The 8,568-nt window shown below is 45.4% G+C and overlaps 1 protein-coding gene across 2 annotated transcripts in view; it reads left to right on the top strand.

Moving 5' to 3' along the window:
* Window positions 1–1,206: 1,206 nt before the first annotated feature.
* The window catches only part of setd3 (SET domain containing 3, actin histidine methyltransferase), a 73,744-nt gene continuing 66,382 nt past the window's right edge, over window positions 1,207–8,568 (top strand). For both annotated transcript variants that reach the window (XM_083924080.1, XM_083924078.1), the window contains exon 1: window positions 1,207–1,259. The gene's annotated coding sequence lies outside the window, so the exon portion shown is untranslated. The remainder of the gene's footprint in view (window positions 1,260–8,568) is intronic.

Here is an 8,568-nt window from a genome sequence, read left to right as displayed (position 1 = left end):
ACCATTACAGCTCTTCCTTGACCCCACTTAGGAATATATGGCAGAAGGATACGGGATGTGCATTTGATGAAGATCAATGGGATACCATATGTCAAAATGTTTTTTCCTCACTGTCATGTAACAAAATAATCGAACAAAATTATAAATTCATGCACAGGATGTACCTTACTCCACTCCGCTTAAGTAAAATGTTTTCCAACTCATCCCCCAGATGTCATCGATGTAAAACATGTATAGGTTCAACTATGCATGTCTTTTGGGAATGCAAGAAATTAAAACATTTCTGGAAAGCGGTACATGATCTAACTGTTAAGGTTGTGGAAACCCAGTTGGACCTTACACCAACACGGTACCTCTTTGGTACGGAATTGGACAAGACACTGGACACCACACGCAAGACGAGGATTGTCATAATGTCCTATATAGCAAAGAAGTGCATCTTGCTTAACTGGAATCAACAAAGACCCCCATCGTTTAATCTGTTTAAACAAATCTTAAATGAAACTTTAAGACTGGAACAACGCACATACGCTCTAAAAAATAAGGGGGATGCCTTCCAGAGGATATGGGAACCGTTTATGGACCTCTGACACTATTATACCATAATAGGGTTTGACATGCCTACATAACATCCACAAGGATGAAAGGTGAACTGTGACCATGGACTGATTTGATTTGATTTGCTGTATTTTGTTGTTGTTATTGTTTTTCTGGCTGTTTGTTTTTCTTCCCTTACTTTTTTTGTTTGATTGTCTGTTATGTCACTTAAATGTAAAAAAATATGTAAAAAATAAATAAAAAGATAATTGAAAAAAAAAAAAAAAAAAGGTTAAATATCCTTCATTTGTTGCAGTGGTATCGTAAATAATACTTATATATTATACTAATACTTTGCTGCAAGCGAGCCACTCCATCCAAACAAAGACCACCGTATTACACCGGGGAAGTGATAATGATTGACACGTCTTTCAACCAATCATTGTAGCTCAAACGTAACCAATTATGGTCGTTTTAATAGTTCTAAAAGTAAGCATCCAATTGCAATGCGCGGTGGGAGGGGAGTAATACATTTACACAAGTCAGGAGTTTCGACCAGTCTCTGTCATGCTCCCCGAGCTGCTGCCCTACAACCAATCAGAATGCCAAAAGCAGTATTGTTTTTGTGGGCGTGTTCCACGAATACTCCAATCACATGCGCGATTCAGTCAAGGCTGGGTTCAGTGCAGGGACAGAGGAACTGCTGCTGTCACTTCAAAAAGGTAAGACTAAATCAGAGAAAATGCTTATAGTTTGGTTTAGTAGAGTTCTGACTTGGTGTTGAGTCCTATTCTGTATGGATGCGTGCATTTAGTCGAGGCAGTTGCATTCTAGCAGTCGAGGCTAGGTAGCCAGAAAATCCAGCAGATTAGCCCCTTCTGAAACTGATCCTTTAACACTTGACAGCTAACAGCTAGCCTGGTAACATTTCGTCAGTGCAACGAGTGTAAGTTGGGTGAATGAGGTCTTACGGTACCCTGCTCCGCTCTGATAACGTATCTGCTCGAATGGGCGTGATTCCTCAATGCTAGTAAGCTAGCGACTGGCCTAGCGGGGAAGGCTACAAACGACCCGAGGGGCTAACTAGTCTGTTAGTAACCCTAACTCTTGGTTGGATGATAAAACATTGGTAACACCTCACTTGTGCTCCAACTTAAGACCCAACACTAACGTTACCTTGCTAAATATATATAACGTGTGCTCTGTTTTGAAACGGATTCATTTCAGTGGTCAGTTTGCTGACAACGTTAGCTAACGCTACATGCGATGCGTGACAATCAGAGGAGCTGGAATTGGCATTCCAGCTGCATTCGTGACAAACCACGCTGCTTACTGTGTCATTGGCCTATTCCCACATTTAAACATCTTTATTCTAGTGCATTGTTATTTCCTGCAAGTTTAGCTGCCTCAATTTAAGCGAATTGGGTTAAGTTAGGGTTCGAGATGAACACTAAGTTTTGTCTGCATTTTCAAGGAATAATGACTGTACATGACTGTACACATCCGACTACAGGTTTCAGAAAAGAGTTATGACTTCGGTACAATACCTCCATACCGTTACCACGGTGGAAAACTAAAACATCATCAAAAGTTTTGCAATAAAATATAAGATGAAAGAACGATAAACCTAAAGTTATTTATTTATTTGTATTGATCAAAACACATTAATAGAGTCAAAATAAAAATACATTTTTGTAAAAGCTGCTTTATTGCTACTAAAAGTGTAATTCCGGCGCACAATCATCCCATGGTATTTTTCGGCACTTACATACATCAAATAAGCAATCAAGACAGTTTTTTTTGTGTAACAACTATTAACGGAGAATTCCGGGAGAGTCGCTAACAGCTGGACATCACTAACACTGATCAGCTCGGGCAGTAAGGTGAAGGCATTAAAACTTCTTTTTAACTTCTAATACTACTCACAATAACACCAAACCTCTGCAGCAGCACGAGAAGAGTCCCTACACAGAAAACAAAGCACCAACAACGTAGTTAGTTAACATTTTGACTAAAATGTACATGCCATGATTAGTACTGATTTACTTAAAATAGGTCATTTAGAACTGGTGTTGTTGATCATACTTGTGAACACCAGCTCATGTTGGGGTAAAGTTAATGTCTCCAGCTCATGTTCTGGTAAAGTTAATGTCTCTGGCTCATGTTCTGGTAAAGTTAATGTCTCCAGCTCATGTTCTGGTAGAGTTAATGGCCCTCATTTATCAAATGAGCGTACGGCAGAAAAACGTGCGTACGACCATTTCCTGGCAAACTTCGGCATTTATCAATTTGGACGTGAGCGGGAGCTACGATCAAATCTCACGTCTGGTCTGAGATCGTGTGCGCAAATTTCAGCCTGTGTATTTGCGGTGCAGCACAGCAAAATCTGGCTGAAAATAATTAAACCTCAGCTGTCATTAAGCATAAGCAGTCACATATTAAGAACAGATCAAAACGGATTCTTAAAACGAATAAAATCACGCATTCATCAATCGCAAAAACTACCACTCGATAAATGTACAGGTGATTTATGATGCCAAGCTATGGCTTTTAAACGGGGGGGGGGGGGGGGGGGGGGGCACACGCGATTCTTTTTATTTCAAAAAAGCTCGGCTCCAGCCCCCCGCGACCCCGACAGGGACAAACGGTTGAAGATGAATGAATTAATGAATGTGTTGGCGCGCGGCTGCAGCAAGGCGCACTGCAGAGCCAAAGTCCTCTCCTCGGTTAGTGGCTACCCTCGATAAATTGCATTAAATCAAACAAGGTATCAGATGATTATCATGTTGGTATGGTTCTTCTAGGTGACAAAGGTTATCCTCTCACGGAATACCTAATAACCCAGCTGGCAAACCCCGCTACAGAGCAGGAGCAGGAGGTTCAGCAGTGTGCACACACGCACACGGGTCACTGTGGAGCGCTGCTTCGGGTTGACTGCCAAAAAGCACATCTTTATTTTGCTCCATCTCGGATGTCAGGATGCCGATCTGTGTGTCGGAAAAGTTTCTTTTCTTACCAGTGTTTCTACTCTCCACGTTTGACCTCAGTGGGCGAGGCCTCCAAACCAGGAATATTTTAGGGCGTAACATGTTAGACGTATTGGTCAGATACGAATGTTTCATCAATCACACGTGTATCCTGTCCTACGACCAGATCTCAGATCTGCGCCCGTTTTCACGCAAGATTGATAAATGAGGGTCAATGTCTCCAGCTCATGTTCTGCTAAAGTTCATGTCTCCAGCTCATGTTCTGGTAAAGTTAATGTCTCCAGTGTTAACTGTTTGCATACAGAGATGTGTGAACCACATCGGACAGTTAAACAGTTAGCTTTAGTCCTGACTGCCTCGTGCAACTCTGATGGTGAAAAAAGTTTGCTTGCCACAAAAGAAACATTCGGACTGGAGTCGTAGCAGCGGAGGGGAAGTGTGCGTGTGGGGAAAAATGTGGGCCTGCAAAGTGCACCCTATTGGGAAGTGCTCTTAGGACCTTAGTACATACAGTAGAGTACAGTGTTTCCCGCAGGGCCGTACAGAGACCTTTTGAGGAGCAGGGGCTCTGACCTCTCCCCTGTACAGACTCTGACAACAGATGATGATAGATAGCACAGTGTTTCCCCTAGGTTTGCAGTTTGTTTTTTTTTGGCGGGGGGTGGTTCTGCTGCACGCTCCCTGTTCGCTGGTGTGCGTGCATCAGAAAGTGTGTAAACGTGCTACCATGTAGAGACAAAAATTATTGATGAGCGATTACAATTTTCTTGGCCGATCCCAATTGCCAATTATAGATAGATAGATAGATAGATAGATAGATTGATAACTTTATTTATCCCCGAGGGGAAATTAGGTCATCATAGCAGCGGTACAAAGCAATCAGAAGTACAAAAAATAAAATAAAATACAAAATATGAACTACAATAAAAGTACAGTATCGTAGATAAACACTATATTACAATATACTATGTGGATTTTAATGTGCAAGAGACAGAAAGGTGCATTTCAGTGATAGGTCACTTTGAGTAGTGTGAGTTTATTCCCTGAGCGTTGCTCAGCGTTGCTCTGCAGCGTTGTACAGTCTGATGGCAGCAGGTAGGAATTATTTCCTGTGCCATTCTTTAAGGCAGTGAGGTTGGTTGAGTCTGCTGCTGAAGCTGCTCTTAAGCTTGTCCAGGGTTTCATGGAGGGGATGGGAGACATTGTCCATGATCACCAGCAGTTTTGCCAGCATCCTGTGCTCCACAACCTCCTCCAGGGTGACAAGCTTAGAGCCGACAACAGACCCTGCCTTCTTTATGAGTTTGTTCAGTGTGTTCGCTTCTTTTGCTTTGATGCCCGCACCCCAAGACACCACAGCAAAGAAGATGGTGCCCGGGACAACGGACTGATAAAACATCTGAAGCATCCGGTTGCAGACATTGAAGGACCTGAGCCTCCTCAGGAAGTAAAGCCGGCTCAGGCCCTTCTTGTAGACTCCCTGAGTGTTTGCGGTCCACTCCAGTTTATTGTCCAGCACCACACCCAGGTACTTGTAGGAGTCCACAATGTTTATGTCCGTCCCACCAATGCAGACTGGAGAGGGCGGGGGCTTGTTCCTCCTAAAGTCCATCACCATCTCTTTCGTCTTTGCCATGTTCAGCTGCAGGTGGTTCTCCTCACACCACTTGACAAAATTGCCGACCAGGTCCCTGTACTCATCCTCCCTTCCACCCTCTCCCACGCCCCACAATGGCCGTGTCATCTGAGAATTTCTGCAGATGACACGACTCAGTGCCGGTCCAGTCCCTTGTTCACCTGTATTCCAACCATGGAGGCCTTGGCCACGGTAAGAGAGCGGCTCACACAGGACATTTCCCTTACAAAACCGAACAAATCTCAAACCAGACCACATTTGCCAACTTCTGGATTTGTGCCTGAATACCACATATTTCCAGTTTAATGGCATTTTTTACAGACAGAAACACGGCTGTGCCATGGGTTCACCAGTATCCCCTATTGTGGCAAATCTGTACATGGAGGAGGTAGAGGGCAAGGCTTTGAACCTCTTTAAAGGAGTAACCCCAAGCCATTGGTTCAGATATGTGGACGACACATGGGTTAAGATCAAATCAAAGAGGTGCAAACTTTTACTGAACATATCAACTCAGTGGACAGAAACATCAAGTTCACCAAGAGGAAGTTAAGGACAACAGCTTGCCCTTCTTGGACCTGTGACGTCCATATGGAGAATGACAGGAGCCTCCACATAGGGTATACAGAAAACCACTCACACGGATTAATATCTACTTTTTGACTCTCACCACCCTTTGGAACACAAGCTTGGCGTATCAGAACACTGCAGCATAGAGCTGATAACGTACCCACTAGCTCACAAGCTCAAGGGGAGAACGCAAGCACCTGAGAGGCGCCCTCACAACTTGTGGCTACCCCAGCTGGACCTTTGTTAAAACGGCAGCTGCCTCCAGAAAGAAAACCAAAGTGGTTGAGAAAGAAAAAGATAACAGGAGAAACAACATAGTCATCCCATATGTGGCTGGGGTATCGGAGAAACTCAGGAGGATTTTCAACAAACACTGCATCCCTGTGTATTTCAAACCCGGTAACACACAGACAGAGACCAGTACATCCGAAGGACAGAACACCACACCACCACAAAAGCAACCTGGTTTATGCTGTCCAATGCAATGAGGAATGCAAAGATCTTTACATTGGAGAAACAAAACAAGCACTGCATAAACGCATGGCCCAACACAGGAGAGCTAACTCCTCAGGCCTGGACTCGGCTGTCCACTTACACCTCAAGGAGAAAGCCCACTCCTTTGATGACAGCAATGTCCAAATCTTGGGACAGAGAGGACAGATGGTTTGAAAGAGGAGTAAAAGAAGCCATCTATGTAAAAGTGGAGAAACCATCGCTAAACAGAGGAGGGGGTCTGAGACACCACTTATCTCCAATTTACAATGCCGCCCTTTCATCCCTTCCCAGGAGATTCAACAATCTAACCTCAAAGGACAACTGTTCACACATGGCCCGGGTGACCCCAACGACTGCCGTTCAGACTCAATAGAGCACTAACGAAGTCGAAACCAACTGCCCACCAATGACTGTCACTCTAACGACGGGCGTGGGCACTTGGAGCACAAAGGGTGTCAGTGACATCATCGGCCTTGTGAGAGGTTAAATACCTGGATCTCCACACCAGTTAGTTGCACCAGTCCCAGCCTGGTCAGATGCGTACATGAACTGATGAAGCCTCTTGGATGAGAGGTGAAACGTCTTCCTAGACAAACAACCAGTCCAGTTGTTTTTGACTGAAATTACTTTGAGGATACGATGACCTGGACGAATGAGAACATTCACAGGCTTAGTGCGGTACTTAAAATCTGCAGTGTAGGTGGTGAAGAGGAAGGGCGACAGCACAGTTCCCTGGGGGGCGCCGATGTTACTGATCAGGCGGTCAGACACACAGTTTCGTAATCTCACATACTGCGGCCTGCCCGTCAGATAGTCATTTACCCATGTGATGAGAGGAGAATCCACCTGCATGTTCTCCAGTTTGGCTTTCAGCAGCTTGGGCTGGATGGTGTTAAAGTGCCGGAGAAGTCGAAGAACATGACACGGACAGCAGTGTTAGGTCTATCCGGTCCGGCAGCTTTCCTCTGACTGAGCTTCTCCAGTTCTCTCCTCACCTGGCTGGCTGTGATGTTAAGACCAGACTGGAGGGTGAGAGGTAGTAAAGAGTGGTGACTGCTACAGAAGTTTGTAGGCAGCAGTGGGGGAAGTGCGAGGGTCCTTGGGGAGGGGCGTGTGAGACGGTCTGTGGTGGGGGCCAGCAGGGAGGTGGGGGGAGGAGGTGGTGGAACCTGGTGTCTGCTGCGGGGGTTGGTGTGGGGTTATGGAGCTGTGGGGGGGTTTGTGACCAGAGGTAGTTGCTCGGAGGAGCAGCAGGGGGGCTGTTGGGGGAGCTGTGGGTCAAACCTGTTGAAAAACAGGTTAAACTCGTTCGCACGTAGTTAATTTCCCTCAGCTGTTCCTCCTCCTTTCCTCTGGAAGCCGGTGATCTCACTCATCCCCCTCCATACATCCCTGGTGTTATTGTTTTCCAGTTTGGATTCCAGTTTTCGCCTGTAGTTTTCCTTACTCTCCTTGATGCTGTGTTTAAGTTCTCTCTGAACACGCTTGAGCTCTGCACGGTCCCTGATCTGAAGGCCCTCTTTTTCTCGTTTAAGTAGGACCTTCAGGTCGCTGGTAACCAGGGTTTGTTGTTTGGGTAACAGCGGACCTCTTTGCTGGGGATGGTGTTGTCTATGCAGAACCCAATGTAATCAGAGACGCAATCAGTGATGCCATCAATGTCCTCGCCGTGTGGTTTGTAAAGTGCATCCCAGTCTGTGGCTTCTAGGGCACCCTGCAGTGACTCCATGGCCTAAGGAGACCATTTCCTCACAGTTCTTACTGTCACTGGTTGCTGCTGAACCACAGGCGTGTATGATGGGGAGAGCAGGACGAGGTTGTGGTCTGACCTTCCCAGGGGAGGGAGGGCAGTGGAGTGGGGCCCCAGGGCGATCAGCTGGTCGCGACTGTAAACAATGCCGGCGGTAGGGCAGGCATCGCTTCCAATCACCAGGAGAGACCAAAGCACGAAAAAACTAACTAAGAGATATCCAAACCGTTGGATAAACATCTTGATGTGAGGACAGTGTGTATCCACAGCGCAGGGTACAGATAATAAATAAAGAAATACGCTAAAAACACAATAAAAACTACAAAGTACCGGGAGCTGCTACGATGGGCTGCCACTAGCACGGCGCCATCTTGCTGTATTGTATTGTACTGTATTATTATGTAGAGTCTAACCTGCCTATACAGATTTTTGCCAATTCTGACCCCCCCCCCCCCCCCCCCCCCTTACAACTATAATTCACAGCATACAGAAACATTATTGGAACTTTTCTTTCTTTTATTGAACCAAAACTATAAAACAAAGTTGCATCAATATTGGTAGAACTTACTACTAACAAAAATGGGACCTTAAAAAAA

Source organism: Echiichthys vipera, assembly GCF_963691815.1.
Source record: "Echiichthys vipera genome assembly, chromosome: 12".
Classification (NCBI taxonomy): Eukaryota; Metazoa; Chordata; class Actinopteri; order Perciformes; family Trachinidae; genus Echiichthys; species Echiichthys vipera.
This window is presented reverse-complemented; position numbering and strand designations above follow the sequence as displayed.